The sequence below is a fragment of the Phalacrocorax aristotelis genome, chromosome 8, assembly GCF_949628215.1.
Source record: "Phalacrocorax aristotelis chromosome 8, bGulAri2.1, whole genome shotgun sequence".
NCBI lineage: Eukaryota > Metazoa > Chordata > Aves > Suliformes > Phalacrocoracidae > Phalacrocorax > Phalacrocorax aristotelis.
This window is the reverse complement of record NC_134283.1, coordinates 18044561-18059728: the sequence shown is the minus strand read 5'-3', so window position 1 is coordinate 18059728 and position 15168 is coordinate 18044561.

Here is a 15168-nt window from a genome sequence, read left to right as displayed (position 1 = left end):
GCATGAGTTTTTATGGGCAGTAAAAATTCCTCCAGAATTGTATTTGTTGCTCCTAATATTCAAGTGGGAGTAACATGACAGACTTGCAGAGTCCCTGCATGTGTAGGCAATATCCAAACTACATTCTGGAGGGCAAATGTTAGTTTCTGTTTGTTACCACTGGGTCAGTACTGTTATTTTTATGCAGCCTTGAGGCCACGTCATTAGCCTTTGAAGCCTCTTCTCAACAGCCAGTCAGTCCCAGCCAGGCAACATCAATGGTAACGTGACTTTCAGGACCATTATAGGAAGCCCCTGAGATGTGAGGGAACCTTCCCTGCAGGGTGCATGGGCTCATGCTGGCCCTGCTGTCAAAGGGCACTTCGACTGCTGGCTGTATCAGGCATGGGGAAACAGAAAGGTGCCTAGTGATGTATCTGCTCTGCAGGTCTCCTCTGAGTGCTTACCTGGGATGTCATTTCAGCCTCTCTATCCTGCTGATTTAAGCTGCTCCTGTAGGTGCTGCCTGAGCAAGATGTAACAGGAAAGAAAAACTTGCCTGAATTGGAAAGCTACACCTGCTGTGCTGGTGCTCGAGGGTGCTGGTGGCCTTCAGGGAACTGCTGGCAAGGAGGAGCCTTGCTGTGGCTGCTGTGCTGGCTCAGCCACAGGCACTGCCGGCAGCCCCAATGGAGGCTGTTTGCAAAAGAACCAGAAAGTGTGCAAGCTGTGAACTGTGCAGCAGCATCACTAGATAAGCAGAAAGAAAAAAGTGATAATTTTTGCCTTCAAATATCTTCACTAGAGGATCCAAAACTACAGTCAGTATGAAGTTATTGGAAAGGACTAGCTTAATGCACATGCAGAAAACATTATGTGTTCCTTGTAAGATTAAAAGCCTGGGGAGGAGTAGGAGGGACAGGAGAGAGATGATTTCCAGCCTGTAATTCTGCACTTTCGATTGTTTGATGTTTTTCTGTTTCTGTTGTAAAACATTAGCTGTTTAAATTGCAACACCTTGGGGTTAAGGAGAGTTTGTTCTTGGGATGGTAGATACTGTAATGTGGCACTGATCTCTGCAGCTGGACGCTGTACGCTACTGAAAAATACTTGGTAACAAGGCAATGAGGAGAAAGGTGGGACACAGTGTAATTGACTGGAAATGCCTACAGAAGGAAACCAGTTCCAGGGGGTTCACTGCCTTCCTGTCTGTTGGCATGGTTTGGTTAGTGAGAGGAAGAGCGTTACTAAATGTTCAGCTGCTGATTTTGTGATGGATGTTAGGACTGGGATTGAGTATGGGGCACCAACCCCTGTGGGCTGGCCTAATTTTATTTCAGCCCTTACTGTACAGTGTAAAAGCATGTGTTCAAGCCTATTAATATTCAGATGACAATGATTTGGCATGTGTTTAGATGTAAAAAACTGCTTAAAATTAAACGATTTTAATTACAGAAAAATTATAAACACTAATGAAAGCCCCGATCAAATCAAACCAGTCTAAGTGTCCCACAGGCACCAATGGTCTCTGTCACCCTTTATACCTAGAGATAAGCTAATGGTATCTGTGGGCTGCTAAGAGACCATTTCTGGTTGCCAGCATTCTGACTCTACCTTGTTCCTCTTGGATTCAATGACTCTTAAGCACGTGCGTAAAGTTAAGCTCATTATGAATTACGTTCCTGAGTAGGAAACATAATTAAGATTTAAGAACAGCAGAGAAGCCTGTAACTGCTCAAAATCCATCTCATCTTTCTCCAGGCCTTGGAAATAGAAATAATGAGAATTCCCAAAGGATTTGGGTTTTACTTTTATTTTAGTTTTCGGTTCTGTTAAGGATTTCATTTTATGAAAGTGAAGTGAGAAGAAAAGTTTGTCAGGGAGGTTCTTGTTAAAACTGAAGCAGCAGATTAAATAGGTGACTTCATGAAAAGCTGAACCAGGTCATTATTATTCTTGGTGATTAATTAAAGTCTGGGATGTTTAGGTGCTGATAACTGTGCCTGTTTCTTTAAAACATCCTCCTGGGTCTCCTGTGTGGAAAAGCACAGGGTGATTGGCTGATTATCTGCAGCTCAGGGTAAATACTGCTGTGGCTGAGGTTTGCTGGTAGGGTACTGAAAGAAGCTGAGTCCTTGGAGTAGTGTAGATAGATGATTCCTCTGTGAATTAAACAGCACTTGAATAAAGATTAATTAATCCATTACAGTATCATATATAGCATTTCCATCCTATGGTTTTAGTTTAGTGCGAGTGGGGTTTTAGCCATCACCTCTTGAAATAAACTGTAAAGCTCACAATGACTTTGGTGTTACTGGACCAAAACTTGACAGAGCATCTTCAATACTTTTATTAAGTAAAATAATTATTATAACTCAGAGCTGTGCTTAAATGCCTACTGTAAGCTATGAGAAGGCCATTTTGACTCATTTGACTGTTTAGCTTTGCAGTCCTGTGTGAATGACTGTGAATGATACTGAGCTTGGGGAGAAACTGGGGATGCAGTTGGTGGTGAAAGAGTTGATATTGTTTCCCCTTGAAGCATGGTTTGATTCACGTATTTGTGAGAGCAGTGTCTTGTCTTCCACAACTAGGCAATTAAGCAGCTAGTCATTACAAAAACAGATGCTGCCTCCACTGTCCTGATATTTGGTTACAGAACTAAATCAGCCTGGTTATTTTTTTTGTTTGTTTTCACATAGTGGTGGGGTTAGATTATCTTCCCTACTCTTCTTCCCGCTTTTGGTCCATGTACAGCTCTTTAAAGCAATACAGGTTTGTTATAAAAAACAAAAACAAAAACAACAACAAAAAAAAACAATAAAACCAAAACAACCCAGCAGCGTAAACCAAACCCAACTGTTTTTATTGAAGTGTTTTGTACATCATAGCTGCTACTTACCATTTTTATTCATCTTGTGTTTATAGAGAAAGCCTGTCTTGATAACTTGAAGGCACTTTTAATGAGTACACATAATGAATTTTCCAACTGCTTTTAGATTGAAAATGATTTCCTTTCCATTTGTCACAGAATCATGTTATTTTGCATTTTAAAAGGTTCTTGTACACCTCCCTGGCACCTGGATTGTGATTATTGGCTATTGAAAATGAAAGTCAGTAGAGTTCACTTAAAGCCTGTTCAACTAAACAAAAAAGTTAACTTCTGCTTAAAAATAAAAACAAACCAAAACCAAAACTGCCACATAGCAACTGTACTCTTAGTTAAAGACCTTCTCTGACATATTCATGAAAAAGATTAAATCCTCCACTCTTTGCCTGTAAAGCACTTGTACTCGCCATCCCATTGCTCTTGCAAAACATGTAATCAAACTGTGGGACTCCCCCTGACAGGATGCTAAAAGTTCATGTGAGTTCAAAGGATGGACAGGTCAAACTTATCAAGGAAAATCCATTCAGGTTTATTCAACAAAAAGACACAATTTCTAGTTCGGGAAGCCCCCTAGATAAAATTTCTTGGAGACTGGAAAGCAACCTGGGAAAATACCATGTTGTGTGTGTCTTGTGCTTACCCTCATACCACAGCAGTTGGTTTTGGACACTGGAGAATGGGCTGGGTAAACCTTTGCTGTGCTTGTCTTTAGGTCCTATGTTTAAAGGACTAATTTCAAAACTGCTGCAAAGGTTACTCCAGCTTTGGGAAGTTTCAGAATGGGGAAGGGAAAGCTGAGTATTGTGAACACTCTATAGGCAAAATCTGTGCAAATGGGAGGCTAAGAAAATGGGAAAATTTACTATATTGGGTTAAGTTAGTCCCTTCCAAGCCTTAAGCCTAATTATCGAGCACTGAACAGTAACTGCTAATTTTCTTTTTTAACCAAACCGTATGTAAAGTAAGAGGTTTTTCTTATTCTATTTTTCAAATATTACTAAAGTTGAGTACCACTCAGCTTTGACCTAACCCTGCTCTGCTGAACTGGCCAAGTAACTCTCAGTTTCAATGGGAACAGATGGAGGCTCCTGCCTGTACGACCGTGGCTGCTGTTTGATCACTGTTAATTGGATGACTTTACTGTCCTTCACTATTCAGTGTAAGAAAATAGTGCGTATTTTGGCCATAACTCTGTGAAACTTCAGTTTGCATTTAAAAATATTTGGAGTGAAGAGGAATAATGAACTTTCACTACCCACATTAAATAGATAATTAAGAATATGAATATTAAGAAGCCCAGTTCAAAGTGCTACTGATGGATTTGCTGCAAGTGACGATGAATAAGGGCTGCAATGAGAAAAACAAGATTACAATTTAAAGACTGTAATTAAATGGGTTAGAATTTGTACCATTTCCTATTCTCATTACATTTGCAGGAATAAAGGGCTTCAATCACATAATTTAGCAATTACTAGGGTAAAATAAATTTGTCTTTTCTGTTATTAGTTATTTTGATGATCATACAGTCAATGCCAGAAAGCAGCCAAAACCATTGTTATTTTTAATGTAGGTTGATGACATGGTTTATTGTCTGGGCAAACATGGCATAGAATGGTAGGGACCATGTTCCATGGAGGGCATGAAATAAAAGTCTTGCTTCCATGGTTTAACAAAATTAAGCAAGAAATCTGCTGGAGAGCAGCATGCTTCCCATGGTGATCCCTGGAGAGTGCAAATACTTCCAGCATTGCAGGGGTGACATAGTTAAGGGCTACTGCTTTTCTGTGGTGTGGTTCACCACACTTTAAGCACTTTTTGAGTGTTCCCACTCCAAATCCAGTAGGGTGAATTTGGGGTCAGACCACTAATAGTGGCCTTTGAAAGGATTCCTTGAAATGGGAGGCTGAGCAGACTCCTGGCTGTTCTTCAGGCTTAAGCAATTTAATGCTGATGCCTGATGCCTAGGATCTAACATACAGTCTGCTCAGTGTTCATGTTTAAGGACAAATTTGCAGACAGGGAGCAGAGAAATGACTTGTTTTTTAGCTAGCTATCACATATGGCTGTTCAGTTTTTGTGTGAGGTCTGTACAGAGAGATCTAAGACTTGTTTTCCAAAACTCACCGGCAGAGAATATGATGGCAGTTCTTATTAGGAAACAAACACAGCTCTATTTATGCAGAAAAGCTGTCTGTTTGTTAATGATCTTATATAGGTAACAGCGAGCAGTAGTGATGGTAATTCTTTGCTTGGAGCACATTTACCCAAAATACTTGTATTTATTTTCAGAGAAGATGACATACTGACTTGTTCAATACAGATATAAAGAAATATCTGTTGTGTTTTACAGAACAACTGTCTTTATTCTGTTTTTTCCTTTGTCCTTTGAGCTTTAGAGTATGACTATTTAATTAAAGATTGAATGAGAGACCAAGTTTAATTTTTTCTAAACAATAAACTCCAACATATTCAACAATGTCTCGTGCCTTCTTGGCATTTTGACGTATGCCTGCAGCAGAGTCTATTGAATTTGGTATGTGACTAAAATCTAACAAAGAACACTGTCTACTGAACTCTAAATCTGCTTGGTTAAATCATTCAATGTGCTGTACAAGTTGTACAGCTGAAACAAAATAAGCAGAGCCCTTACAAAACACAGCCAAGAAGCAGCTTAGCTAAAATTCTGAAGACATGGCTTAGGAGCCTTGGGTAGTTTTGACAGTACAAGAAACCACTGAAACTGTTACTTTATATGAATTTGTCTTTTCTTTTTCTTGTTACTTATCACTATTCCATCACTACTTAAATTAAAACCAGGAGGAATGTGTTTGGTTGGGTCCTTGCAACTAACCGCCACAGTGCTTGTTATCTGGGTAAATACATTATTGTAATAAGAACCCTGTCTGACTGGGACACAGAATTGGCTCAGCATTGACATCCATACAGTTAGACAATAAATCCTTATTACACTGGATGTTTAAAAAAAAAAAAAAAAGAAAAGAAAAAAAGCAAAAGCCCTCTGCTGAAAAATAAAAGTCCTCTTTTGCATCTCCAGAACATTTTTCTGTCAGACTGTAGGGGAGACACTTCACTGTATTTGGCACATTGTAAACAATAAAAATAACAGTAAGTCAGTACATTATCACATTTAAATAACAAATAAAGAAAATAGGAGGCAACAGCTGCTGAACTTTGAGAGATCTCTAAAGACTGCATTTCATTCTAGATAGGGCCTAGAGGAATGGGAAAAAGAAGGTGCGAACACTCTTAGAAATTTGATGAAACACTGTCTGTTGGAAATCCTGGGTTAAGGATTCATCTTTGGTCAAACTCTGTTGAAAGCAGTGACTGGAAATACAAAGTGAGGATATTTATGAGCTGTTTAATACAATAATCTGAAGCCATGTTAAATCTAAATGACCTGTTCCACATGGAGATTGCACCCTGAATCATGTTGGGGCAGTTCTAATGAAAATAGCAGGTGTCCTATTGCTTTTTGGTCAATTACCATAGTTAATGAATGAAGCAATTTTTTTATTACCATTTAATTACCCAAGATTGTTCAGCTCACTTGCAGCATCTGTTTTTCTGCAAGGGCCTATATTTGAACCCAATTTTTTACAAGTAAGTAATCTAGAGCACAAAGAGCTTGATCCAGCACTATGCATATGAATTTCTGTACCCAGAAGGATAGGAGAGGAGCCCCGAGGTCAGGGACTGCATCCTCTCATGTTTCAGACTGGAGCTATCTCACCCACCTTGGAGCTGCTGTCTTCCCACCTCCTCGCGTTTTTCTACAGCTGTGTTTCTCAGCACTGTGTTTTGCAGTACCATGTTTCCTTCCACCAGTGACTGTGACCACCAGCAGCAGAAGGATGGGATTAATATAAATACTGTTTCAGGCTGTGACCTCTCCACATGTGTAAAGTCAGTTGCTTTAACTGTCTAAAAAAGAGTACCTTTTAGCAAGTACTTTCCCTGGATGGCTGTCCTGACTGCTGTTTCTGTTGCTGTGCCCCAGCCAAAATGCTAAAGCCATTAGCCTGAGCACTTCCAGCCTGGTGGGAACCAGTCCAAATACAAGGGACCCAGCTCTTACAAATGGGATGTCAGAATACCACAAGAGCACTTCACTGCACTGTGTAGCCTTGGCATATTCACTGCAAAATATTGTCATGTCTCACTGTGCAGTAAATACCTGTGGTACTGAGATGTACTCCTGCTACCAGAAGACATCAGCTCGATAAATGAATTGTTGAGTAAAATGCTATGGTCAGACTAGGTAATCACAGTGATCCCTTCTGGCCTTAAAATCTATTATCTTAATTCTCATTTACCCTAAGGCCATTTTACCCCTCTCTAGCAATATAAATGGGCCTTAAGGTTTGAATATTTATATTCCCTTTGAAGTATCTTTATGTTGCCAGAGTGATGCCAGAGTAACCTTTGTATGAATGAGAATGAGGAGCTCCAAGTCCCTCAAATGCCATGTTGGATGTTGGCTTAGGGGCTGGGATTTTGCTTGTTTCTGTGGTTTTCCTTGTCTGATCAATACACGTAGACTGTTTGGCAGTCCTTGTTTTAATATTTTATTAACATTGATTCATGTAACTTTGCTTATGCTTTTTGTGCTGGGGATTGACTAATTAGTGACATAACCAATAGATCCACCTGCCTTTGGCATAGTGCTCAAATAAAGGTGTACATTTTTCCCAGATGTAAAGTGAAATAATACCAACTTGTCGAGAAGTAAAAAGAAACGAAACGGTAAATCTAAGACGGTCTGGCCTATATGCTTGGAAATCAGTCCTAATGTCCTACAGCTGAACATCAGACGTCTCTGTAGTGCTGGTGAAGCCCAGCTGGTGCAAATCTGGGTGGCACCAGGAGCTCAGTGTGAAAGTAAACTGCTTGACCTAAGGGCTACCTATTAATGTTATTGTGGCTGTGCCTCCAAGATTGGGTTTTCTGCATTAAAACCTTCAGTAACATGGCCCTGATGAGCAACACATGCATGCAACCTTTAAGAGCAGCCTCATTTTTCTTGTGGCCTACATATGATCTAATAATAAACAAAAATTCATGGTGGGTGCTCAGATTAGATGAACATCTGCTCACTAATCTGTTTTTAAACTGCACAGTCAGTCTTCTCCATAAGCTTTTCACTTGGATGAAAAGATAGTAAAGAATTAAAAAAAAAAAAAAGAAAAAAAAGAAAGAAATTCAGATGCTCCAGATTCCTGCTGGATAAACACTGGCATTCAGCGCTTCCTAGAGCACAGCACACTGCTCCCTGCGTTGAACCCTTTGCGCAGCTAAAGTCGAGCCAAAAGCCTCCTACAGAGAGGGGCTCTTTTTCTTTCATTGGGTATTGAATGCAGTGTTACAAGCCATGACTTATGGCAGGAGAAAAGCAGACACCCGAGGACAGATTCCTCCATTGCATAATTCCACGGGTGAGAAACATGCCAGGGAATGCAGTATTATGACCGAGACTTTTCCAGCTTTTCTTTGTCTTCATGGCCGAGTAGAAAATTGTGACAGCTGGAATTGAGGGGGAAAAATGGAGCTTTATTGCTTTCCAGACTAGTCAGATGGCCTTCAGCAATTATTGTAAGAAGTGAGAACTGGTTCTCTAAATGGATCTGTCCCAAATCCATGAACTAGGTCTGCATATATATCGTGATTGTTCTTCTAGTCCCAAAGTGCTTCCTGGGAGTGTCTGAATGGTAAATATCTTCAAGATCTTCCGACTTGCAAATCCAAAACAGCAGCTACTTCCTGCAAGTGTTCAAACCATCGCTCTGCTTCTTCAGTGCAAGGAATAGCAAAGTGGGACAAGCTAAGCTTAAAACTACATGTCTGGTAAAGCACCATTCATTTTTGACCCAAAAATGGAAGCTGTTCAAAATAAAAAGCAGGGGATAACTTTTGTTGCTGCGGTTTTGTGTTGAGTTTTTTTAATTATTTTTATTTTGAATTATGGGAACTGTCAGCTCGTTTGTGATAGGGTGTATGACTATTGGTGGTTGCAGTGTGGTCTGGCTGCCCAATGTGGAGACTGGTCCGGGGTCCTGTGCTGACCCTGCTCAAAGCAGGGTGCAGGGCTCAGCAGACTGGGAGTATCGATCACAGCAGGACCCAGCCCTGTTGCACAAATGCTTTAATGAGGCAACAGGCTCTTTCAAGCTTATTGCTTTGGATTACACTGTGTCACCTTCTGTTACACTGCATGAATCCCTAAGCTGGGCTGACATGGTGTAACTCAGGGGACCTTGATGTGGAATGACATTACATGATGCAGCGTGTGAGAAAATCAAAGTTTGTCTCTCCTGGCATCAAATACTTGTTCCCCATTTTTGGACCAGCCATGCAGTCCACCTTTCAGCAGGTGATCAGCAGGGTAGGTATTTGGAAGGACTGGGATATTTTCATTAAGCAATTTCAAATCTCATTAGCAAATTTTCATAAAGCGATAATGCGGTGGCAATATTAGCCTTATTAAACCAATATGAAAGTCACTCTCATGATAGAGAAAAGTGCCAATAAAAGCCTTTAATTTTGTACAGGCTAACAGCACATGCAGCAGTGTATTCTTAATAAAATGATGCAGAATTTTAATCTCCCAGAATCCGTTCAAAGCTTTGGGGTACAGCAAATTAATACCAATGGAAACAGTTTTAAAGGTTCATTTTTACCTTCATAACAACAGCCAGTACTTGCTTAAGTCAAGAATTGTTTGTTTTAAAAAACCCCACAAAACTAAACAACCCCCCCCAAACTTTTCATTTAAGCCTGACAGGCAGAAGAGTTTTGTGTTGTCATATAGCTCCAGATAAAAGCAGCATTTAGAACTGCATTTCAGTTGCTAGGACGACTAACCACTGCCACACGCTCAGCTCTGCTGACTGCAATGGGGAAATCAAATGGTGTGTGATGGATCAGCTCAACCATCAACCTAGGTAGCAAAATAAAATAGCAGGGCTGTGGTGATTTCTGGACTGTGCTCATACTTGGCCAATACATAATCTGAAGAGAAGAAAAAAAAAGGCCCACCATCTATTTCTAGTTTAATCTTAAGATCTTAAAGCTTTTCGTAAGGAGATGAATTACAAAATAAGTCCAAACATTTATGCATTTTGGAAGCCACTGGTTTTCCACTGGCTCAGTTATTTTGCTCATAGTATGAAATTTGTTTTGTAGTCTAGACCATCTAAAGCCCATCTGAAATCCGAAACCATGTCTTGCCATACGGCTGATTGCACACAGCGGAGGGAATAGGTGCAGGGCAGTGCTTGCGCTTCCCCATCTCCCAGCTGGTCCCATTCTGGTGGGTCACAGTGAGACAGACCAGCCCTGTCAGCAAGTACGTGAACCCCCTCTGCCACATCATAGTTGTTCACACTATCCCCAGTACAGATGTCTTGCCATAAACTCCGGCTCACATACAAGCAGACACTTTGAAGAAGGTATATAATCAACTGTATTTAATTCCAGGCTCAGAGCTGTGTCCCCTCCATGTAGGGAGCATCAGCTGGTGCCGAGGCACAGTGCAGAGCTGTGCTGGGTCCAAGGTGGGGTCAGTAATTAACTGCGGCGCCAGTTACTGTTACAGATGAGGACTAGTTTATGCACAAAAAATTTAATTAGGTGCTGGTTTCTGTGTACTATTTCATCAATTAGTGTAAGCACATAGTGGTTTGTGAGAAGATAAATAGGGTGGGGTTTAAATTACTTAAAGAACATTATTCTGTTATTCATCCCACGGTCAGTCAGGTGGTTTGTGTTTATAACGGAAACTTGGAAGTTGCAGGGCTTTTGCAGCCCCATTAAGACTGGTTAATGACTCATTGTGTGAGGGATGCTGCTCATGTGAGTAAGTGCTCTGCAGTTTTGTCAAGAGATATGGATAAATGCCTCCTAGAAGTAATCAGTTGCTGTAGTTTCATACTGCATAAAGAGTTTCTAACTTTGAAGACTTTTTCATGAATGGGAAAACATGAAATCAATTCTATTTATCTGAATGAATCTTTCAGCAAGCTCAGGGTTTAGTGCGGGGGCACTGCAGGCAAAATGTAACAAATGTGCTAGCATAAAAATGATTAAAACATGATAAGCAAGGTTATGAATATAAAAACTGAGAGGGAAAGAGCTGGAACAGTGAAAACAAGAAATCTGATACTAAAGGTTTTGTCTATTTTTCATGTTTACTTCTTCTGTGTTCATAATTTTTTGGTCCATCATCAATCACTGTCAATTTGAAAAAGTGCTATACTTAAGGTCATTTATCCAGGGCTATTGGAGTCTAAAATTATGCAGTTTCAGTCAAATATACATGAATAAAGACTGTCATTTCTGATTAATGACATGTGACTTCAGTGTCTTACAGAATCATCTTGCTATCCAAGCTTTACAAAAAGGTTATTATGTAAGGCCTTTTCCATAATATATCTACTTTTCCTCTAAGAGCATTGCAGAAGCCATTTCACTCACATTAAAAGTAGTGCTGATATCCCATATTATGCTGGTGGTAATTGCTCTGCAGATTTTGAGATTTCCAGAATAAGTAAATTTTTGTGGGACTTGAAATTACATTACTGAGGATGGCTACCAAGCTTGTGGTTTTGGTGCTGTTTTGTAGTTTTCTTTGCTTTTTATTTTAGTTGTAAGAGAAAGCCTCGTCTTTTACTGGAAAAAAAATCCATATAAAACACTAACCCCATGCAATGTGTTCAAAAAGTGCCGCACATGGCATTTCAGCATTAATGACTGTTTTCCATGATTCACCAGGGGCTGCAAGAACTTCTCCTCAGCCAGTTTGTGCATATGCTAGTGCTCGCAGGCAAAATCTCATGGCTGCCTCTGAGGCAGCGCCATGGCAGTGCTGGGAAGCACAGACTGCAGCATGTTGTATGTTCTGTTACAGCCTCTCAGCCACTTCTTGCTCCTGTAAGCAGGCTGTATATAGCAACCATCATACAGGCTCTGTCCTTTCAAAGGCATTTTTTTCACTCCAGGACAGATCATTTCTCTCACAGGAAAGCTTCCGTTTGAGGGGAAAAAGAGGCAGTTTCTCTTTGCCATTTTGCCTCCCATTTCTTATGGCAGGGGCAGAGTTTGCTGTCCTGCCAGAAACCTTGGAATCACTGGGTACCCACAGAGGATGTTGCAGGGAACCCCCCTGTGCCACTGCATTGCTGTGAGGACCCCTCTCTTCATGACACTAACAGCAACGTTAGTGGCTGCATCCCTCAAATTTCCCATTTCTACAGCAGAAATGATAGTGGTTAGGCTGCAGCTGTATTTACTAGCCATCGTAAGATTCCTGGTCCCCCCTCCTCTCTGCAGTAGTGCAACTCCTACTCTGAGTCATCCTTTAAAATAATCTTTTACTCCCCCTGGTCCTCAGACAAAAAGTCCAGGGAGCAAATATTCCTACCAAACACTGTCCCCAGACCCTTCTTTTCTCTGTGTACCCTACATATGTGACTTGACACTAGCAAATTAGATGATCCCAGGTGCGGTGCTGAGTACTTGGGAGGCAGGTTGCTCAGAGAGCTCCCAGGTCCATTGCTGCTTGGTGCACCTCTCCCCAAGCTGCAAACCGTTCTTCCCATGCTGAGCCATCACCTCTGTATAGGCTGGGAATCCACATTGCTACTAGTTGTTAACTGCTAAAACCTGCTGTGTAGTTCCATATCTCTGTGCACACATTAATAAAAACAAACTTGGGATAATCCAATAGAAAGGCCTAACAACCAGATGAATCGATATTTATGGTATCATGTCAGAACAGAGCTATCAGTCCAGATTGTCCCCTTGGAATCTCCTAGTTTTACTACTTATTGCTCTTCTTAAAACTGGAATTTGTAATTCATATGAATCCCATACAATGAATGGGAGGAGTGGCAACAGCAAGAAGTATAAAAACTAACATGGAAAATTATTAAAAAGAAAAAAATAATTCTTTCTCTAAGGCATTAATTTTTTTATATTTCTCAAGAAGATTATGGTAGAATTTTGTGTTGCTCTGTAGATGAACAACATATTTTATGCTTTTACCTTTCTATTTTGTGTGTACAGATTATTTTAACTTTGCTGGGAATATCCTTTGACCCAAATGGAAACACATTTTTCAGAATAAATTTTCAGATAGACAGAGTGGTCCTTGGGAACTGTATTTCCAGTGCTGTGAGGTGCCACTGTTAGTGAATGTGCTATGAGCTGAGTACTGCCCCTTGGGAAGTGACTGACCTGGTCCATGACAAATCCACGCTGGAAGAAGCAAGCAGCTTTGGTGTGGGATGAGTTTGAAGACCATGGCACCTCCAGTAGGCCCTATTAACTAATTTCTTAGTTGCTCTTTTGTTTTTAGATGTTTCTTTTGTAAAAGCTTTCTGTTGGTCTGCTTCCTGCAATATTTGAGAAGCTGCTGAGGTGCTGCTCCTCACTTCCCCTCCCAACTCAATTGATGTTTTGAGTATTACCCCTGTATGTTGCAAATTTTGGTCAACATGCAAATGGTCAAACAGAGTAGGTTTAAAGGAAACTTCCCTAAACTGAATACCATTTGTCTGAAAGTAAAGTGGGTTTTTTTTTCCATTTTTGTTTAATTGTTCATAGTACTGTTAGTAGAGAAAGACCCATGAGCTTGGCTGTGATAATTTACATAGTGTTCACTGTTAAGAGCTACAGACGTGGTCAATGAGCTAATTCAATAATCTCTCACCTTCTGCTAAGTGATGTGTTATGGGAGTGTGTTTGTACAGATCCTAAATGGCAGCAGAACTTCACATCACGAAGCATTGTTCTGCTACAACATGGCAGTGGCTCCACGGGTGAGCATGGATTTTGAGAGATTCCCTACATAGTAACTGCCTCAAGACTTTGGATGCTGTCACCACTTAAAATTTATGACTGTTTCTTGTAAGTTAGCCTACACGATGTACATAGAATCAGCATTTGTTAATATATGTATATATGTATTAATGTCTGCAAAATGTGTATGTGCACACAAACACACACATATGAGGTCTATTATAAGCATTAGTGTTCAATTGCTAGCAGTATTAATGGATAAATTTACCTACTGCAAAAAAGAATAATGCTCAAATGTGAAGGTCTTGCTAGTAAAATAAATTACATGAAGGAGGATAAAATAAGAACAAGAGGAAAAAACCCAAGATCACAAGCCAAAGGAAAAAGGTTTTGGGTGATCAATAGACAACAACAGTAAGAGTAGTGAGGAATGTGCAAAACCTCCTATTTGCATTGCAGAGTGCAACATTGTCCTATCTTATGCTATTTCTTTCTTTGCAAATCGCATGGTATCCAGAATCATGGAATGATATAGTTGAATCCTCTCTCATCCATTATGTTTAAAGACCATAACACAGGGCATCTGTAATATAGGACTGTACATATTTCTTTTGGTTCTGATACTATTAAAGGTACTTAAGTGTCATGACGTGTTTATTTATGAGATCATCAAAGCCACTTAATAACTTTCTCTTGGTTACTTGTTTACATCTGTGTAATACAGAGCCAGATTGTACAGCCCACAGTCACATCAGTGAGCACTTACTCATGCAAGTTGTGCCGCTGACATGAGCATTTCACAATCTGGCCCATAATGTATCAAAATACATGAGGCCAAGATCTTATCACTTACAATCATGTAAATCTGGGTTTAATCCATTTAAGCTCTGAGTTAGGTACCTAGATATAAATCAGTGAAATTTCATTGGCTTCAGTATTTGATTCAGTGGAGCTCTTCTGATTTACGCTGAGATCAGGTCCATTAGATTTGCAATTTAGAAATGCATTTGCTCCACTGCATGCATAAACGTTAGGATAGCTGAAATTAACATCACCACAAAAAAGATTATTTTCTACACTGGCTTTTTAAAGTATCTCTTTGCACAATATAAACAAAGAGAATTATGTTAGAGTTAGAAGCAAGAAGGTTTAAGTGTCACATATGTCTTAACCTTTACACTGGCTATGAGTACATCAGTTCCTACAAGATGAACTGCATTATAAAGTAAATAGTTCTGCTTTAAAGAAAGGTCAGGACACATGTTCTGCTAAAATCTAATTTCAGTCTATTGCCCTATAACCTACTGGTCTCTGGAATACAACAGATATAATAGTAAGGAGCCTGCATTTAATTATCTGTGACATAAAGCCTCCTTATCCCCCTGAGAATATTCACAAGAATAATAGAAGGTATTCTCAAAATACTGTATTTACTTCTGTATAGTGATTGCATTCTGTTTTAACTATCTTTCCTGCTTTCT